This window comes from Zerene cesonia, chromosome 12, assembly GCF_012273895.1.
Source record: "Zerene cesonia ecotype Mississippi chromosome 12, Zerene_cesonia_1.1, whole genome shotgun sequence".
NCBI classification, from domain to species: Eukaryota; Metazoa; Arthropoda; class Insecta; order Lepidoptera; family Pieridae; genus Zerene; species Zerene cesonia.
This window is the reverse complement of record NC_052113.1, coordinates 1,236,508-1,258,561: the sequence shown is the minus strand read 5'-3', so window position 1 is coordinate 1,258,561 and position 22,054 is coordinate 1,236,508. Positions and strand designations below refer to the sequence as shown.

General features: G+C 34.0%; 1 protein-coding gene across 1 annotated transcript in view; it reads left to right on the top strand.

Annotated features, from left to right (window-relative positions):
- The window catches only part of LOC119830985 (protein kinase C, brain isozyme), a 141,019-nt gene that overhangs the window by 922 nt on the left and 118,043 nt on the right, over positions 1-22,054 (top strand). The gene's annotated exons all lie outside the window — the stretch shown is intronic.

Here is a 22,054-nt window from a genome sequence, read left to right as displayed (position 1 = left end):
ATATCTCAATATGATTATAGACTATTCTATATTATGTATAATCATAATAGGCTAAAATTACTGTATGTAAAGTGATGAAACAGAATTAATCCAGTTTACTTGAAAAGTAAAAAATCATTTTATTGAGGGTTAATATGCTATCCATGCTATGAAAGTAAATTATGCTTGCAGTAAATGTACAAATAAAATAAATAAAAAAAACATACAGGAAATTTTCTAACTGCTACTGGAGTCGGTTTTGGATCTTTTCTACAGTCAAATCATGGCATATACCGCATCCCAAACTATTTAGCTGAAGAATTCTTAAATGATAGAAGATATATTGTACATATTGATACAGATGGAATATATCAATTATTGTAATTACTTTTACATATCACAATATAGTGTGTACAAGTATCCAACTAATATTATAAACGTTAAAGTTTGTAAGTATGAAGGAATGGATGGATACCTTTCACTCGAAAACAGCTTATTGTATTTGTATAAAATTGGTACAGAGATAGATTATGGTCTGAACTAGCACATGGGCTACTTTTCACCCGGGTATCACGCGAATGACGCCGCGAGTCGTCGCTAGTTATTCGTGAATAAGATAGAATTGATTAATGTCTTGTTAAAAGTGTAATAAGTACTTGTGGATAGTTCCATAAATGAATAAATAAATAATAATTGTATCAGCATCAAACTGATGAAAGACCTGATAGTACATGTATGTTTTCCAGAAATTTCCATCCAACAAAATCAATAAGTTATTCATTAGATTGTCAGCTCATTTATAAATATTTATTACTTATTATAAACGGATATGTATGTATATATATCTGTCATTTCGGATAAATTATTCATAGTATAAAATGAATTAATATATTAAATTAAAATTCGCTTTATGGGTTTTGTTTTTGTTTCGTTTTTCTACGCATTTATTTAGTTTATTATATATTTTATACTAGCTGTAATACGCGGCGTCACTCGCGTGGTACACGGTTATAAAGCAGCCAATGTGCTAATCGAAACTATAATCTATCAGTGAATGGAATTTCATACAAATACGATGTGTTGTTTTCGCGTGAAAGGGTAACAAACATCCGTACATCCATCCATCCATATTTACTAACTTTCGCGTCTATAATATTAGTAGGTAAATTGAAAAAAGCAATAAAGTTGACATAGATTTTATAGATGATATATAACCAATGAAACATTATAGCATTGTTTAATACAATAAAAAGTCACCTAATATTTGTACGAAATTTCATTCGAATCGATTGAGCAGTTTTGGCGTGAAAGCGTAACAACCTTACATTCAAAATGATGCTATTAGCGAATATCGAATCCCAGCCAACAACACCTGTTTATTGTTTAAAATAGTATTATAATGTCCATTTGGTATTTAACACATGTTATAATATAGCGCGTAATCCCGTCTGACCACTGCATTTCCGGTAGATGAGGATTTATTTTCGTAACAATGATAATAGGTCGTATTAAGGTCGCTATGTTATATATTATATTTAAATAAAAAAAAAATCATAAATTATAAAGTTAAAATAAAGTTAAGTAATAGTCTATACGCTTTTATTTAATTATGTTCTTTGTTTAATGATTCAAATGTGTTCGCAAATGCAGTCCATATCAATAGAGAAGTGGGTTGATAAGTTTTAGATGGAGATTGGTTTGGGAGCCAATTTCAATAAGAGACTGGCCAATGACGACGGAACTCGTGTTTGTGTGTGTGTGTGTGTGTATATCGACAAAGAAATATCTGCGCAAACACAAGCACCATATAGTATTTCACTAGCCTAACGAAACATGCTAACAATTCAACACTTCTACACTAATATTAAACGTTTGTATTTTTGTATGTTTGTATCGTTTTTACTCAAAAATCACTGGACCGATTTCAAAAATTCTTTAACAGTTAGAAATCTGCAACTTCACTGAATGACACAGGCTATATATGTACCGCGGGCGAAGCCTAACAGCTAGTATCCAATTAAATCCGTATTCTCTTAGATTAAGTAACCGCTTGCGTGGTCAAAAAAAGTTCTCATGAATGAGATGTTTCACCGCGATAAAAACTAGCCTATGTCACAGTCTAGCCTCCTATCTACCCCGACTCACAAAAATCATACCATAAAATAGCTCCGTTGCGTCGTGAAACAAAGACAAACGAACAAAACGCTTTCGCAAGACTCCTGGCCCGGCTTCACTAACCAAAAATATTACTCGATAGCAGATGTTCAAATGGTATAAACACTTTTTAAATCGGTTGTGTCACATCGTAAAAAGATGTCATATATTTTCTCTTTATAATATTATTTCAGGTGATCAACATGAAAGTATATCGAATTGAATCTTGAAAAACATTTTCATTTGATGACATTGTAATTAATATAGTCTTTATCTAACAATCTTTCAAATACATTTGTATAGTAAACTAGCTGACCCGGCAAACGCTGTTCTGCCTTACTCTTATCATTTAGGGGTATGAAAAATAGATGTTGGCCGATTCTCAGACCTACCCGATATGCACACAAAATTTTATGACCATCGGTCCAGCCGTTTCGGAAGAGTATGGCAACGAAAACTGTGACACGAGAATTTTATATATTAAGATATTCAACTTTATTATATTAAGATATAATTGAGAGCCCGGGGTTTAAATATAAAATCACTTGAAATGGACTACGACATTGAAAGGAATGCAACCTTTATTAAAACTAAGATCTGATTCCGACCAAGATATAATATGAATGCTTTGTTTTAAAATTATATGCAAATGTAAAAAGAATCTAACAAAGCCAAGATAAATAAGCCTTCAGTTTGCTACCGTCTCACGAACGTATTCCAATACGTTTCGGATGATGTTTATTGCCATGTATTGAAACTGAGAATGGCAAAATTTAGATAATTACATCATCATCATCATCATCATCGATCGGATAATCACAGCAATTATACAAATGTTACAAACCGACCGTATGCTGAGCGTAGTAAATTTTCTTAAGAATGTGTTATTCAAGTAGGTTATGTTTCCGTAATTAAATCGGCATTAACTTAATTGATGATTTACTTTAGTTTGTAGCAGATGGGGCATGCGGTTTCACCCGCGGACGGCGCTGTCGAATTCTTTTATCCGTATATTTCATCTACTCGTATCTACTCCATGCCGTTATTTAAAAATAATCGTAGAGTGCCTATGTTTGACTCGTCACGGTCTATATTTCACTTCAAAATTCATCCAAATCGGTTTAATCGTGATAGATAGCAATAGAGGGACTCAGAGTTTTTTAGTTATAGATTTATATATTATTAGAGTTGATTTTTTTGGAGAGAACTTAATCATAATTGTGTTAAGTGCTAAACGTGTAAAACTTATGTAAATTAATTATTTTAAAACGTACGATAACAGCTTCCTGAATATAAAAAAATACAATATATGCCTACTTTTTTGTTCCCATTTGTGCATTAAATCTGTTTACGAATTTTTAATTTTCTTGTTACTTTTTATTTATTTATTTTATTATTATATTAAATGGTATTATCATTAGGATTTGAATTAGGAAATGAGATGAAAAAAAAAGCAGAGAAACGCGAGTGAGAAAAATGAGAACCTGGATTTGAGTTATATTACGAATAATAACAGTAAAGTATTTAGGTATTGATATAAAATTTTAAAATGACGTAAATAATGTACTAACATCGCTGTTGAGAATTTTCTGAGAAGTGGGTGTATGTTTTTCCTAAAATAAGATTTTCATCTATTCTATAAATACATGTAAAGGAAGAAGAAAGATAGACGAGACGGTCCAATTAATTCGCAGCACAGTGAAGTCATCGCCGTCCATTTAAATGGCCGGCAAGTAGCGAGACTTAAACAATAAACGCATGCGCACGTTTCATGTCGAACAATCCTCCTGTTGTACCACTAATGACCGAACGGCGAACACCCATAAAAACAACTCTTTTGATGTGCCAAATATTTTATTTGCGGAAACTCCTTTCGCGTATCGTTCAGCTGTGGGTCATTGGCACCTGATTTCTGTGCGTTTAGCGATGAGGATGGATGAATCAATTACAACGCATGTTACTATTTTTATAATGTAGTTTATAATGAATGGTGGGTCGTGATTTTGTGTTATATGAGCATGGTTTTTAGACCAGCGCACCTCTTAAATCCTAGGTGGTATCTCTGTAGGTACTGTTGATTATAATTAATTAATATTATGAATTTAAATGATGGGAACCAAGAAAAATATTTTCTGTAGATAAAGATTCAAGAACCGCATGTGAGGCTGAAATTGATATCGATGGGAAATCTATATCACTATTAAACCTCTATTGTATAATGGCTCCATTAATAACAAAAATATTAATCTTTTTATCCATATCCAATTAAACGGAATTGATATACGAGTAGTTATTAAAAAAAAAAGTAAAACACAAAAAAGACTTTCATGTTACTCGGTGATGTATAAATATCCTTATATATCCTGTCATTGCCATTTGTTGTTTAATCATACTTAGTGCCCGCGGCGAGCAAACAGGAAAAATATTCAGAATTTAACTAATAACGAGGAGGCGGAGTTATTTCTTACATTTATTTATTGAATACATTTTGTTGTCCACTTTTTTTTTTGGTTATTATTGTGTACATTCCTGATTTTTTGTTTATAACTAGGTATTTTTTATCGTAAAAATACACAGTGCGGTGAAATTTGTGCATTTTGATCGTTGGGAATATAAATAAGGATGAAAATTTGTCTTGGTACGAAAAATGTAAAAATTTTCTTTTGTAGCCTTGATCCTTCGAACCGGATGTAGACGTTGGTTATTATGTTGCTAGGAAATGAACTGAAACGATAAATTTTGATTTAGACTTCTTTGGCAAATGTCTACATTTAATGAAAACATACATCAGTGCGCTGCAATATTTTAAATAACAAAGAGAAAATTTTTCGAAAAATTACGCTCACTCATTAAATCTAGTTAACTTACCTTAACGTTTAACTTCCTATAATTAATATTTACACAATGTTCTGTTACCCAAAGGCACACTAAACGCAACGTACACTTGAGGGAGGGTTCTCAAAGCTAAAAACAATAACGTCAAAAAGCTCTCATGTTGGAGGAACGAGGAAAAGGCCTATTTCCATAATATTAGATTTTTTCTAGCGTCTATCGTAGCAAGAAATGAACAAATGATGAAGTACACATCCTCAAAGGTAACGTATTTAATGGTTCCCAGATGACTCTGCCATTCGGACCTATCGATCACGGAGTCTGATTGATTAATTTCTATTCGCGGTTACGTCTCTATTTCTGTCTATAGCAAGGTATGGAAGGATCTTAAAGAAAAGTGTTGTTATTCGTACAAATTTTTACTTATATATATTATACTTCCTTACTGCTAATGATTGTAGCGGCACAATATACTAGCTGTTCCTAAAAAAATGAATGAAGAGATCTCTTCGTAAAATAATGGTGCGAAAATAAGTAAGTTCGATATAAATGAAAGTAGTTTAAAGCTAGCGACGGGAATACACCAAAATTTAAAGATTAGATACAATTTCGTGTTTTTTATGCGTTTATTTATAAAAGGTAGCTCACATATGTTATTACAAGTATTATACAAATTATGTACCTACAACAAGGCAATTACATTACGGCAGACAGATAAGATATAGATAAGTAAATCTGCGGAGTATGGTAATGTATGTTAAAATAACAATATAATAATATGTACTCGGTTTGCACGGTTTTTTTGATACGGAAAGCGTACTCTTTTCGTGACGTGGGTACGTCAGGTTACGTCTCCAGGTCAACAAGCTCTGTATTTAGGCCGTTGTTGTACTTGATTTATTAAGGATCTTATGACGATACCCAGGGAGCATTCACGAGGTCAACCGAAAAATTCATCTGTGTGTCATGGTGACGAAGTGTTTGTGTGCGTCAATAGAATCAGTTAGCACCAGTGCAGTAGTAATGTTCGACTTAAACGGAATTCAAAGCATCTTGTTCGCTTTCCGCATATGGCCAGAGATACAATCTCGATATGGGCTCGATGTTTTTGATGCAGTCTAGGCTCCACAGATTCAAAGCTAGATATAGAGTTAATTAAATGTCATCGTAGAGTGCTCTCGTAAATTTGCATGTACGAGTAAGTGTTTAGTCGTGGCGTTATCTCGGTGATTCATCTGTGTTTGACTAATGAGTGGGTGACGTGCGACATGATTAGTTAAAATTATTGCTTGTAGGTTAGCTGGTGAATTTCGTGTGTTTATGATGTAATTAATTGTGAACCAGCATCTTGGTGAGATATTCGTGAGTAATTTAGCCCTGTTGAAATAGGAAATGAACTGAATATATTGATAGCGTCGGGATTCGGGTGTTGGGATGTCCAAAGCTTTGGTTTTGATAAGTGGAAGTTATGATAGACGATAATCTATCCGAATCGTAATCTGTTTTCATAGGAGTCGGTAATATCTTGTTTCTTGTAATGAAAGAACAACAATTAATGTAGTCTTCTAGTTCTTCTCTTCTGTGTAGTCTTAACCAACCAAATCAAATTATCATCCATTTAAACTGTTACAGTAATCGTTAGATGAAGCGCCATTCCCATCACCGTGTAACAGTTAAAGTCTAATTTTAACGTTACCTCTCTAATTCATCGTAACTTCGATTAGTCGAGATGGATTTCAGTCGCACGTCAAGCTGTCTCCACATCGATATATCTTGTTCAGCACTCCAACAATGGATGTGTGCGTTGATGATAGAAAACTGGATAGTACAAATGTATGGATTTGTTCTTAGCAAGCGTGTCTGCGTTGTTTTGTTATTTTCAATGAAACATTTATTGTAAGTATGTAAATTTGAGTTATGAGTTTACAAACAATAAAAATTTGGTACAATGTTTTTGTCATTATAAGCCCGCTAATTATTTAAAATGTTGTTAAGATATTTCATTAATTTTCTTTACCCAATTGTTTATTTAATTCGACGAGCAATTGAATCCGTTCGATATGGAACTATCTGAAATTTAAGTTGGTGCTTTGCACTTAATTCAGATGCAAAAAGTGACACGGTCAGAAAGTGCACATCTACCTTCCAGATTTACTATCCATGTGATGTAATGGTGGTTGTTAGGTTAATGAGTCACGCGTGTACCGGCGCTATAGATTGCGTAGCTATAATTGTGCTTTTAGATAACCGGTCGTGGCCTTCAGTTTTTGTGGTGGAACTAGTTCAATAGCAAGTTTTGGTGGATTGGATTCCAATACATTCTATATTGGAATCATATTACGGTGATAAAAAATTAAAATGCTCTCGTAAGATTGGTTTTTCTGATGAATTAGTTGTTATTATGGTCATCGTCTTTACTGTAGGACTTGTTAGAGAATTTATTTCTTCACTTTACCAATACTTTGCCATATTTTAACAAATTAATTTGTATGTATTAGAAATTAAAAACATTTTAACGGATTTTAAACGCGACTTATTCATTATATTATTAAGCCGATGTTTCATTTTCGAACACTTTACAGGGAGCATGGTGATAATTAATAAGTCGCGTTTAAAATCCATTAAAAAGTCTTTAATTCCTAAATGTATAATACTCGCGTAAAATTAAATACAAGATAATACTATTGTATTTATTAATTAAAATAAAATATGGCAAAATATCTAAAGCAAACTGATATTTAACTTATATAACTTTTTGATGATCCTATTTATTTTAGATCCTTTACGTTAACTAAACATCGCTGAGGATAAAAAAGAAACTTCACTCGTTACGATCACTTGTAGCTGGGAGCAGTATCTAATTAACATCGTTAGCCGGAGGCCTAAAAGCTCCGCCATATCTCGAGGGGCCTTTAAATTCATCTGGATATGAAAGCGAAATGTTTCTCGTTCTTGACCCACAGATCAGTGAGGTCAGCTCGCGGATGCTTCACGGTCGATATGGTGGGATATGAGGATGTTGTGACGTTTGTTTGTTAGGCTTTCGCATAAGAGAAAAAGCGAAGTCCCGTGCCCCCCACTGGGGTATGGGGCAGATGATGTACATCTGTTTCACTGATCGATTTTCTTTACGGACAAGTAGGTGATCAGCCTTCTGAGTCCTGCCAGACCGAGACATTTTTTGTTTTTTTTTTTTGTGCGTCCCAACCGGGAATTGAACCCAGGACCCCTCGGCTCTACGCTCACGCGTTAACCACTGTGCCAAGGAGGCGGTCACGCATTCGCATAAGAGAGGTATCATCATATACATATGTTCCCACTTCTGGGACAGAGGCATCCTAAGGGGAAAGGTGTAGTATGGATCATTTGTTCAGGTTGTTGTTAAAGTTTTTTGTATGGGAAAATGCAACGTCGATTCGTATTGGTAAACTTTGATGAGGAAGTTTGGGCAATGTTGTTGTAATTGTTTTTGGATAGTTTAAAGATCTATTCAATGGATGGTTTATATTGTAGGAAACTACTAACAATATATTCCGTTTTGAATCGAAGTTTACTACTGTGAAGTAACCTTAATTATGAAATAGCTACTAAAACCCTGAATGTAAATCACATTTAAGATAATGTTTCTTTTTGCTGTGATGAAATTTTTCGGACTTTAACTATTTTTTCGTTATACTCATTTACATTAAAAATATTATTATTATATTGTACAACCACACTATCATCGATGTTTTGTATCACAGCTATCCACAACCGCTGTCACACGAGATGATAAATTCATCATCAACATCATCATCATCATCATCATCATCATCATCATCATCATCAGCCCATGGTACCATACCATACCCACTGCTGGGACACAGGCCTCCTATGAGGGTTTACGCCATAATTATTTGATGATGATTGAGGATGATAAATTGAAACACTTAAAACATTCAAATCTTATATAATATCAAATTTAACAAAAATATTACACGGTAATTCATTAATGTATTGTATAAATACTTTTGCCAATACTGAAAAATAATAATAATAATAAATAAAAGCAAAGACACAAATCCTACTCGCTGTTATGTAGTTTATGATCTAAATTATAACCGGTATCAAATCAGCGATGCGTGGTTCTCTTTGTTCGTCCGCACTCTGCAGTGATGACGTTCGAGTAGCCTGCGTTTAAATTAACAATTATTTAATTAACTAGCCGCCTGACCCTGCTTTGCCCCGGATTAAAGATTGGTTAATATGTCACTCGGTAATGGTATAAGAATTTTTAAAATTGAACAAGTATTTTTGAGTTAAATCTTCAGAAAAATAAAAATAAACTATTAAATAAATAAAGGTGTCTAAGAGTGACATAGACTGTCTTTTATCACAGTGAAACATTCCTATGAGAATTTTGTTCAAAATTCGTTAAACTACGCGGGCAAAAACCTAGTGTATAACGAATATCTACGGTTCACTTATAAAGTAACAAGATTATTGTAGAGTACAACAACAGAATGGTTACATTTCATATGTACATGTTAGTAACAATGGCTTCCAAAACTACGCAATAGTTAATTTGAATGTATAATCTATATTTGTTTATTACACACAACAGTGTAGCCCCTATTATGAATACGTAGCTATATTATCAGCCAATTTAGTTCATGTGAAGGTCACTAGAATATTTCGCTGAAGTAATCATGCATTTTGTTCGCAATAAGATAAAAATATTGATATACAGTTAATTTAGAAGTAAAATATTTAAATCTTTTGTGAAATCTAATTTCGTTTATGTACCGAGCGAGTCTCGATGTCCATTTATACAAATAAAGAGTCCTAAACAAAGGATGTTTTGTGACATGATTTCATCAATGTCATAAATATTTAAAATGCCTGGAGGAATGTTCTCTCATATTTTATACGGGAATGCTTAGATATAATAAGAAATAGACTGTTACATCTGAAGGGAAATTGACATTTTTAGCTGACATCAATAGGGCATTTAAAACGAACGACAGAAACGAAACCAGTTCTACCTGTTCCTGTTCCTAACTTCATAGGAATGGGGACAGGTAGTTCGCTACTAACCTATTTAATTATAATTGTTAATGATATGTTCATTTTCTCTTGAGGATATAAATCGATAGTAATTAAAATAAATAAATGTTTACCACAATAGTCCACACGTAGCCTCGTAAAGTCTTATCTTGCCATAAAATGTACCAGGCGCACAGAAAGCCGCCGGAGTCAACACGATCTGCTGACGCGGCTCCATTATTTACACTTCACATATGGTGTGCCGCCGGCAATCGCATATTAAGTGCCATCATATGCTACTTATCAGCTCTCTAAATAGATACGTAGTACCCGCTTCGAATTTGGCAAGGTTTTATAAATAGATTAGAGGCTGTTGCATTGTTAGGATCGTGCTTTATTCGTGCTTAAATGGATCGCATCTGGTTCGTAGTTGCAGTTAAAGGCTGGGCGCTTATACAAATAGTATCTATGTATATTTTATTGTTGCTGAGAATTTATGTTAAGTATGAGGAAAACGACGAATTGGTTAGGATTTTTTACAAATTTACGAAACGTTTGTTGTTTTGACAATTATTCACCACGAAAAAACCCACGTGATGTATAAGAGCTAATACGTAAATAACGTTAACTATGCTATAGAAGTAATTGCATTACATTGAATAAAAATGATCCAATCTCTTGTAAGTTTCTGTTATACTTCAAACGAAACGAAGCATGTAAATGAAATCGTTGAAACTGCGAAAGAAGATATAACGCAACATATAGCAAATGTGGTCAGTCACATTGAAACCGAGACAGTGGCGCATAAATCAAACGAACGTAAAGCAGTCCGGGAGACGAGTCAATCCTTTAAAATAAAAACGGAATGGTCGTTGCGTTAACACTTTTGTTTGGTTGTATTAATGGCGCCGCTATAAATGTCGGCGGGATAAAGAATCGCGCATCACTTCGGATAGATTGGCGTTGGGTGAGATTTAATGATGTTGTTATGTTTTGTACGGACGCACGGTGTTGCATGTAGGAATGCGGAAAGTAGACAGGGATGGGAATAATTATATGGATTACTAGGCCGCCCCGGCTTCGTCCGTGGTACAAATATGGTCTATAGTCTTCCTCAATAAATGGGCTATCTATCACTGAAACAATTTTTCAAATCGGACCAGTAGTGCCTGAGATAAGTGCATTCAAACAAATAAACAAACTCTTCAGCTTAATATTATTAGAATAGATTTATCGATTGTCAATATTATTTGTAGGTTCTTTAGTGGGGACAATTATGGTAGTAGTAATTTTTTTTTATGTCATGACGGGCAACTGAGCTGGTGGTTCGCCTGATGGTAAGTGAAAACCGACGACCATGAACATTCGCTGAGGTAGTGCCTCTTTGAATGTCCCGGGTGGCTGTGCTTTTATGGTGTAAAGGATAGGGAAAGGATTGATGACAAGAAAGAAGGAATGGGCGGAGAAAGGTGGGTAAAGCCCTCGGGTTAGTTATGAAAGTTCCTCCGTAAGTTATGAAAATTTTGACGAGAACTAATGACTAGGTATTCTAGATGGTCGTATACAATATATTACATATTATATAGCTAAATCTAATAATATGAGAGTCAAGAAAAAAACAATGTATTTTCCGTCTAGATATTTAGAAAATATAATGTCTAGAGGTTTAGAAGATAGATCGTTGATTGCGGGTCAAGTGCGTCGATCGGTCAATGGGAAACTTTGTGTAGAATATCGAGAAACTTCTACGATATTCCAGAATTGCTACATTATTTGTTATGATAAATCCTTCATACAGTGTTGCTACATCAATTAATAGATGAATTATGCTTGATTAACTTGTTGATTAAACGAGAATCTGGCTTGGAAAATTATGATTAAATTACGGCATTGCTTAATTTAATGTAACGTGTAATAAAACCTGAATGCGCAGATTATCCTTATTAATATTAGAAATGTGAAAGTATGTTTGTTTGTTTGTCTCTCTTTCACTTCGCAAAGGAGAGATTTTATGTTATGATTTTTATGAGTGGGGAAAGTTAGGGTAAAGAGTTAAAAACGTATATGGGCAGTTTATCGAGCTGAAACATTTCATTCCCATCGAAATTTCATTTCACCATATACTCTATGTATTCTGCTATATCCATATCCTTTTCCTTACCCTTCCAAGTCTTTCCAATTTGAAGTCGTTTCAATTTAGTTGTAGAAGCGTAAGATCTGCCATCGACTTTACGCAACTGTTTATGGACGATGGTAGCGCTTACCATCAGGCGACCCGCCAGCTCCATTGTCGACGAAGACATGACATAAAAAATATGTGCTTTAATACAAAAGTATTAGAATTAATTTAATATCTTCTCTGCAATACTGCAAATAGCTGCTGCTATTAATGTAACATGTACCATTTACATAAATTGTAATCGCTTGTAATTAATAGAACTAAACAGATACATCTTAATTACCTTGTCGATGCAAGCAACACGATACATATCGAAGGCCGTAACTGAATGGTGATTTGATTATCACCGCCGAGATGAATCATTCGTTCAATTGAAGAGATATATTCTGCGTTTGTATGAACAATTTAGTGACATGTTGATGTGTTACCGCAGGGCATTTACAAAGCGGTAGATTTAGATTTCCTAGTGGTCTCCGGTGGTGGCATGCTGTATCGCTGGATGTTCATTGTACTCGTAGTTTTAAGTCACGATTTCTTCTGTGGTTCCGCTTCGATGGCGTGGTAACGATTATTTATTTATTGCATATCAGAGTCTTTACATGACACAAAGAATAAACGTTTTGAAATATCTTCGAATAATCAATTAATAATCAATTTCGTTACATGTTCTAAAATTAACACCATGCTTATAGAATGTGGCTAAAAATAGTAATGGCTTGGCCCTCGGACTTCAATTGAAAAGTCAAAAGTACAAGACCAGACGTGGGTGCAAGAAATAATAGATTTATCACTTGTCTGCTCGAAACGGTGAAAGAAAGTATCGTAGGGAAAACGGCATGTCCAAGTATTAAAACTTCGACGACATGTGACATCTGCCAAACTGCATTTGGCCAGCGTGAAGGATCTTGGCCTGAACCTTAATAGGAGCCTTTGTCCCTGCAGTAGGAAAATACATGGAGTGATGATGATGATAAACAAAAAGCCTCCTATAGCATTCGCAATTACAATCAAAATTGTCTAAGTGCTCTACAATGTATGGATGAATGAATTATTTATATGCTAATGGAAGCGACCCGTGTTCGTTTCATGAACACCTATCAGAGACAACATCCATATTTTATCCGTACAGCATCATTCTAATTGCATTATGATTATCGATATAGGTTTAATTCAATTTAAGTTGTATTTCAATCAATATAGCATTCATTTCAGATAGTTTTAATTCAAGTATAAACCACAATCCGTGTTCTGCGCTCGCAATAGCAAACAAAAGGAAAACCGGTCAGAGACAATATCGATCTATAGTAAAATAACATTCCACAAGTATTATAAGGTAATATAAACAATTTCCAACCGGCCACAGAAGCAATGCAGTTTGTTTTAACAGGTGTTCGTCTTCCGTTTGAGCTAGGTATATGTCTAGATGTATCTGAGAAATGTTGGATTTTGTGTGAGTGCTCCAAGATTCATTGCAATCCCTGGTGCCATTTGTTGCGTCCTGCATGAAGTTGTTTGATTGGTTAGGTCAAAATCAAACATTTATTTATTCAATTAGACTTCGTATAGAAGCTCTTTTGATGCGTCACAACATAGTTTTAGAAAGAAAGAAGAAAGAAAGAAAGAAAATGCATTTAATCCCAAATACAACATTTTAGCTTACAACGAATACATTTTAAGAACAATAAAAAAAATTACATTGGATCTATTCTAATACTTGGATAGTATTTGTGATAAGGTGGACTACTCAGCATTTGCCTCTCCGTATTTTTAACATTACATATTTTATATTTGATGTTAAGCATTAAGGTTTATATTTTTATGTAAACTGTAATATGATGCAAAGAGGTTTTCCATTAATATAAGAAATATACGAGTAAATTGTATCGGATATCAAATAAAATTTTTATCGTTTTACTAATACCAAAAATATCGTAAATTGAAGAATAACGCAGAAAACTGGCAACATAGAAGACTTTAATTATGATTTAATTAATAACCACGTGTGTATGTCTGTGTGGGTGCGTTGCGAGTGTTTATTTCGTGGGTCAATGAATGGGACAATACTTTTAATTAACATTTCTAATTGGCTTTTAGAAATGTGTGTATATGTGTTTTACCCCTATATTTATCCGTCCCCCGGGTTTATATTTTGGCAGCCAAGCTAAATTTAATATTGCTCGAAAGGTTACGAATAAATTTGATAGCATGTTCTAAAGGTTGCGGGCTGTGTGATATATTTGCGAATTAACCAAATGGTAAAAAATTATTAAGCAACCTTTTGTATGATGTATTAAAATACACTTTATGAAAAGATCATTTTATGAAGTTATGTTGTTATTAGATTTCCATGGAATTACATAACGAGACATCTCATTTAAAGTTTTGTCGTATTCCTTTTGTTTTTTTAATTAAGTTTTTGTGTAACTTTCGCTCGTTTATTTCGATACGGTTTCAGACTCATACTATATACTAGGTATAGTTAGTTAATTAACAGATTCAACGCAGTAAGGACATACCTTATGAGTTATTATTATTAATATTTTTTTCAGAAACTTCGCATATTTTTACTCTTATTGTTTGTAATGGATAAACTCAAAAACTACTGGAGCGATTTTAAAATTTCTTTCACCATTAGAAAGCTGCAACTTCAAACAAAAGTAAAATAAAAAAGAAAGATTTTTGCGGCCTTTGTAAAAATCGGTGATATTTTTACATTATTTTCTCTGTGAAATAATGATCAAATTGTTTGCTTGGTCACCGCTAACAAGGTTACTAACCGAAGTTGCATTATTGGCAGCGCAGCCAAAGCTAACATTCTCATAGACTGACAAATAATTATCCGCAATAAACATAAAATGAATTCCGTACGCCGCGTTTACTGTCGGACACAGTTATTTCATCCAGAGTCGTGTTATAACTCCATCTTGTCACATAAAACGACGCCCATTTTGTTTTATAGAGTAACAAAAGACAAGACTTATTTATATGTATAAGCTATTCGAGACGAGTTTATTTTATATTTTATATGAGCTAGGATTTAATAAATGCTGTATAGTTAATAGAAGTGTGGATTGGAAAAATGTATGTAGATATAAAAATGTTTGTTTTACAAAAACGTAAACGTGTATTTTTAAACGAAAAAGCAAATAGTTGTATGTATGTATGTATGGAGTATGTATTTGTGTGTATTATATGTATGTATTTTATAATTGAGTAATTGCATTTTTCGTCGTGCTATAGATAGTTTATACCATTACAGATACCTCCTATTGTTACCTGTGTTTATATATGCCTGAAATTATTGTTTCCATTTCTTTTTTTTTCTCTTTTAATTGGTTTTTGGAGAAGTTCCATTATTTTTAGAATAGATTAAATTTCTGCACACATCATGAATGGCAATTGCATACAACCGGTTGTCTTGAACTCGAAGAGTTTGGCTAAAATAACGAGTCGGTATAAATCTTTTCCGGAACAATTTATAAGACACGAGAAAAGGTCGGAAGAATTGGATGGGACGTTAAAGAAAAGGAAGTCCAGTGAGATTTACGTCGGTGTTTAAGGGAAATTTTCATTTGAATAGGCAGTTTTATTTGTAAGGCTTTATAAAGAATTGGAAAAATGTGTGTGTTACAATAGTAATAATAAAAATAGTTTGAATTTAAAAATAATGATTTTGTTAAATCTCATTTAATTCATTATATAGGTTTAAAAATATTTTCTCTTTATAATAATTATTGTTGTATGCTGCACAGTAATTCCATTAGTTTAATGCTTATTTTTTTGTTAAAAAATGTTACGATAAAAATAAATAAATATTCAAATTCGAAGCGCGATATTGTTTAGAAATATAAAATCGAGTTCGCCTAATCGTGTTAGTGTGGCGTCGATGAAATTATCGGCGTGAACACACTGGGTTATATCATTTTACCCTTTATACGCTTTTCATTAGCTTCACCTGTATGTTTGTATGTAACCGACTCCTTTAGACTAGACTTTGACCCACTTTAAACGATCAGATATGGGGATTTTTGACGAGGTGGCCGGGTGGCCGAAATGCTAAGCGTTGCTACGGTTAGGCAAGAAACGCGGGTTCGAATCCCGCCCCGTGATGGAGCTTTTTCTATTCTTTCAAAAAAAAAAAAAAATCCCTTCTATTCTTTCAATAAAATTTCCCATTTATAAAAGCATTTCAATGCTATAAAACTAAAAATTAGATCAGATTTATTTCAAACTTCAATTTAGGATCGCCAGAATTAAATGATTTCCTTACGTATTCTCTGTATAAGAGCAAGTGAGACAATTTAGTTATTTCTATTCTTGAAGCGTATTTCAAACTTCTTTGATTATTTGATAGTGAAGACTGCGCTGACGCATACCCAGAGCTCCCAGGGAAAGGGCCCTGGATCACGTCGGAAAAGCGACCAACCAACGTGTAGATAAATTTCTACCACGATATGGCCACTTATTGCGCATAGAGTAGATATATTATTTTATATTTAACGAGAAAAACAGTAAGATAAAAGGGATGCTTCCTAACCGTTGCAAGTAATATATAAAAAGTACAAAATATATTTTATTTCAATAAAAGTACGTTCAAATATGTAATACGCAAAATGCTTATTATCATAAAAAACCTCTACGTACGTGTATTTCTAAGAAAGAATACATTATATAAGATGGAATAAGTCAAAATTGGATGAGGAAAACGGTCCGTCGTGTATTCTGTGTAAAATAGACGTGCATGAAATATTTCTACAATGGAACTTTAAATCGAACCACGGGCCACGTGTATGAAGTATGCGTTTCATAGAACTCCATATGTTACATTTCAAGAATGGTTGGAAAAATACTTTTTGCCGTTTCATGTTTCTATACAGAATGTATGTGAATCTATGTGGTTTGTCTTTAGATTTAGATTGATTTCAAATAGATATTCATCTTCAGAAGGGTTACTGTAACATCTTGAAGCAGTATAATAGTACTGCTGGAAATATCCAGTGTGGGAAAAAGATAAAGCTGTACAGGTAGTAAAGCGCCATCGCTTTCTCTCTCTAGAATAAGGAATTAGTATTGTTTTAAGACTTCGCCTTAACCCGCCCGTAACTATAATGCTTACTGCCAAATCGAGGGTCACTTTAATTATGATACTAAGACTGCTATAAGAGGTGGCGGTAACCCCCTGGATATAAGATTTGTACACATTATTAATCGTAATTACGTCCTTTGTTATAACATAATCATAAATAGCAATACATTCTTCATCCTCAGTAACGTCTTTATCTTCAGTCATAATGTATTATGTACTAATGTGTGTACAAGAATCTTTACAAGCTGGACTCGACAGCTGTAAGCTGACGTGATGCAGCACCGCTACGAAATTGTTAGTAACACAAGAAGCGGTGGGCCGACACAATCTTGTTGCGGGCGAAACTAACTGCAGCGGACTGAAGTCAGTTTGCGGTTCACTCGCTCCCTCTGCTGCTTGCCTGGTACTGTGGATCGATTTGTGTGTCCAAAATTTTAGACTCTTATTATTTATTTATTTGAACTCTTGTACAATGCACACAAAAGAATAAATAAACACACGTGAACATTTATCGTAAAAATTGGGATATAGGAAAATGTAAGGTTGAAAAGTTATATAGTGCATCTACAAGAAATAGACGAACACGGTTTAATAAAAGACTTGGGGGCATACAATTAAATAAATTAAAAATGATCAAGAAGAAAAACTCTCACTCGTCAAGGTTACAAGGTTCGTTACTTTGTTTAAACTGTACTTTAATAATTCAGTTATATTTTATAACTAGAACTTGATTTTACAGTCGATAACATTTCACTGTCTGGAGGGTTATTAAATTCTTGACTGTTGCTCTCGAGAACTTACATAGGTCATGATGAATTTATGTCGTAACCCTTTTATTTTCTTGTTATATTTTCTTTCCATTTGGTACATTTAATACGCACGCCCATTTGCAAGAAATAAAATCATTGATATGAAATAACTGACGCGTAGTTCTTGCGGGTGTGTTATGAAATTTGTAAAGCCAATCTCTCGTATGAGATAGTGAGCGCTTTTAATTTGCCTCCGCATATCGCAGGGCTCGTGAATGGAAATCGGTGGCTCTGTTACCCGCTCGTGTGTGTATTTCGGTTGATGAAATTTGTTTGAGCTATGCTAATTCTGTTGTCGATGGTACTTATGCAAATTAATGCTCGTGTTTTGTCATTCTATTAGTATTAAATTCGTTGTTTTGTGAAATCGAATTACGTTCAGCGCTGTGATGTGATCGCTGTTAGGGTGGATGCTAATTTTGATGTCATTTGGATAATTGGGATTTTGTGATATTGCTTATTTGCGTGCGATCGCTTGACCATTTAGAAAACGTACCTGGTGCAATTTAAAAAGGTAATTTGGAACAAAAATCCTATCAGAGCATATACAAACCTCCTTTTTACAGGAATTTTAAAATGGCTGCTATATGACAAGGAGGTGCATTAGTGAAATCGTTGAAAATAAAAGAAAACTCACAATAAATGGCACCATTTACAGATAAACTTGACTGGCTAATACGCTGTGTCATTAAAGAAAATGAAAAATGGAGCAAACACGGCAAGGCCGAATACCTGTCGGGTACTACTTAAAATCCCATTAGGAGAGGGCACCTTGACACTCGAAATAATGGCAAATATTCTGTAGTGTTCAGCACTCTACAAACGGAATGCCAAGAGGACGTATTGCAGCTGATTAGGGATCGCTATACTTTCATGCATATATAGTGTCTTATCCGAGATATAAATCATGATCTGAATTATTACTTTTAGTGGTAGGATTATATTCTTAAGGATGACATTATTTTTTGTGCAATAGAGTTTGGAACTATCATATGCTACCGCCAATGGAATATATGTTTCGGTCTGTTTTAGTGAAAAGCTAATAAATTTTTAACATCAGCAATTATACGAGATTGCAGAGAAAAGTAATAATAAAGTATGTAAAAGTAAAAGCTCAGATAATACGAATGGCGCAATCGAGTTTTATTTCCCGTCATTAACGGATATATGCGTTTATCTGATAGGAAATGTATAAAAGACATGCCACGTCATAACGTGCATCGTTCGCAATTCTGGTGACCCAATTGACCCAGCATTTATGGCTCCTTCCTGCAATGTTCATTTGTTTCCTCTCGAATTGAAAAACTCAATAGCCGTAGAAAATGTATTAAATCTTATGAACGGTACATTAGTCTGCCGTAGAAAATTTATCCCCGCTTTAATGTAGGTTTAAATATCAGGGATGTACCCTTGAAAAACTGTAAGTGTTTTCGACATCAGTGGATTTCATAAATTATATAAGACCTTAGGACACTGGGATAGGGCTGAAATTGAATCGGGCAATGTTTCACTAGAGACATTATGAACACCTGGTCACAATGGGCCTGAAATTCAAGTATTTGCGGACTCGCGATTCGGCTTAAATTGCCTGTAATTTGACGTTATTGTTCATATTCTAGCTGAGATTTCTCGAATTTTCTCGAAGGTAACGTAAGGGTATATTCTTTTGTTTTGCCAAAAATTATGCGCATTGTGCTCACAGTGTAATTTTTGATTCTGCTTTTTCATTTACCGAACTTAAAATCCAAGTGTCGACGGTGATTTTATGTTGTTCTAATAATTCACATTCAGATACAATTATTTGTGAATGTTATGAAGTTATTAAAACATATCAAGTACCTCAGAATAATCTAATATAACACTAAGTCGACGGGATTATAGCTCAATACCACAGAACAATACCACAGAATAAAAATCATTAGTTCCGTTCATTAATATCAGATGTCCTTTGACCTTTTAATAAATAAATGAATTATGCGAAGTTTCTTTGTTCTCCATAATATGAACACATTAATAAATTAATGGAGCGGAGCGCTCGAAAAAACATTCGGCTCTCATTTAATTCAACAAAGTGCTGTTAAAAGTATACATCGCATGCCGAGTTTTTTAATTATTGCCCACATTTCAGTTAATTAATTAATGTAAATGAATACTTTGTTTGCGTTTAATATAACGAGAGACGTCGTTCAGTGTTTTCGTTGTTCAAATAGCAAAATGTTTGTTTTGTTCTAATAATTTGCCTCAATGTTTGCGTCGTGTTCTCGGTACGAATGTATCGTCTGGCTCAGTCTGTTTCTGAGCTTTGTTATTGATCTTGAAAACTATCAACGCATTATTCTCTGTTCTTTGTCTTTTTGACACGCTTTTATTAGCTTCACCTGTATGTTTGTATGTGACCGCGACGCGATATGATTTTTGCGGTAGAAAAATAAATATTAATAATTTTATTTTTTACCTTCAAATCATATCCAAATGGGTTTTACCCATTGCAAGGTTTCTCCGAACACATTTAATCATAACACCTATACAACGATAGTCGTAAGCTGGAACACCCGCTGAGTCACAGCGCGCACAGGACGGCGGCATAACTCATTTTGTATCAAATCTCAAATTGAATCCAGTTAGTTACGTCAGTTCAGTGAATACGCTGAGAACGATCCGCTCAGTAAATTCTATTTCCTATTAACTTGACACTCGGCTGCCTCTAATTTGCCGGGGTATACAGTTTTGGTTTTTAGCCCGGATGAGTGTGTATTATTCGTAGCTTCTATTGCGGTTCTTTTTCCAGGCCTAGACTTCGAAGGTAGTTAGGATATGGATGTGGAAGTTGTTTATATATATTTTTATGTGCGTTGATTTTGTAATGATGTATAACGTTTTACGACATGCCGTGTGATTATTTGGTTAACATTTGCTATTTTATTAATATATTGTAGAAGATTAATTATTTAATTGTAATATAATACAAGTTATATATAGTAGTATAAGTTTCATATGACTACCAAGCTCTAGGGGGTACCCTGACGTCTTAAAGCAGTACTAATTCTAGTGTGGCGAAAATAAAGAGCTATATAAATTGTCTAACGCCATCACCCTCCCACGTCGCGGTAACACCACCAACTTGACAATGTCTAAAACAGAATTTTCTATGGCGCAATCGAATTGTTTTAAGGCATGAATGACACGTCAATGTTTGAAAATATATTCTGATTTGTTTTCATTCAACGCTTTAGTTCCCTCGATTACGTTATTCGTTCGATACATAATTATGATGTCACTGATTTAAACAACCTCTTGCACGAAATAAATGAAAATATCTAAGACAATATCAATTTTAATATCGAAATATCGTCAGTGCACTCGGGACAATGAAAGCAAACAATATGACGGTATCATAACATCGGGCGGTTTGTTTACAAATACGTCCGCGCTGACAGATGTGTTTGTTTCTACTGAATCGCTAATAAACAATACTAGGATCGCCTGTTCGTTGAAATTGATGTACTTTATAAATAATTTATGTTAATCCATACTAATGTTATAAATTGGAAAGATTTGGGTATGTTTGTAATGTTGGACAGAAAGACCACGAAAAGACCACTACATATTAATGTGTTGACGTCAGCTAATGTGGCATTATTGGTACGACTAGTCTTCACCTTACAGTCCATGATGTACACTTATGAAATTTTCAAAAATGCCAAACTAACTTGGGTTTAAAAACCTTAACAGTACGTCTCATTTTGGTCTGTATATCCGTGTAAAATCTAGCTCCGATTAGAAGTTTAATAAATAAAATATCTAAGTATCTCCTTAAAGGCCGACCTTCAATCCCGAAACTCTAAAGTTGAAGCGTCGTTAATTATTTATTCGGGGCCAAAAGTAGCAGCCGCAACCGTTACAGTTGAGAAGTTTCGAAGAGAAACTCTCGGTCATTATTTATAGGACTTTATAACTTGTGGTCGCTATTGTTGTATTATAGTACAAGAA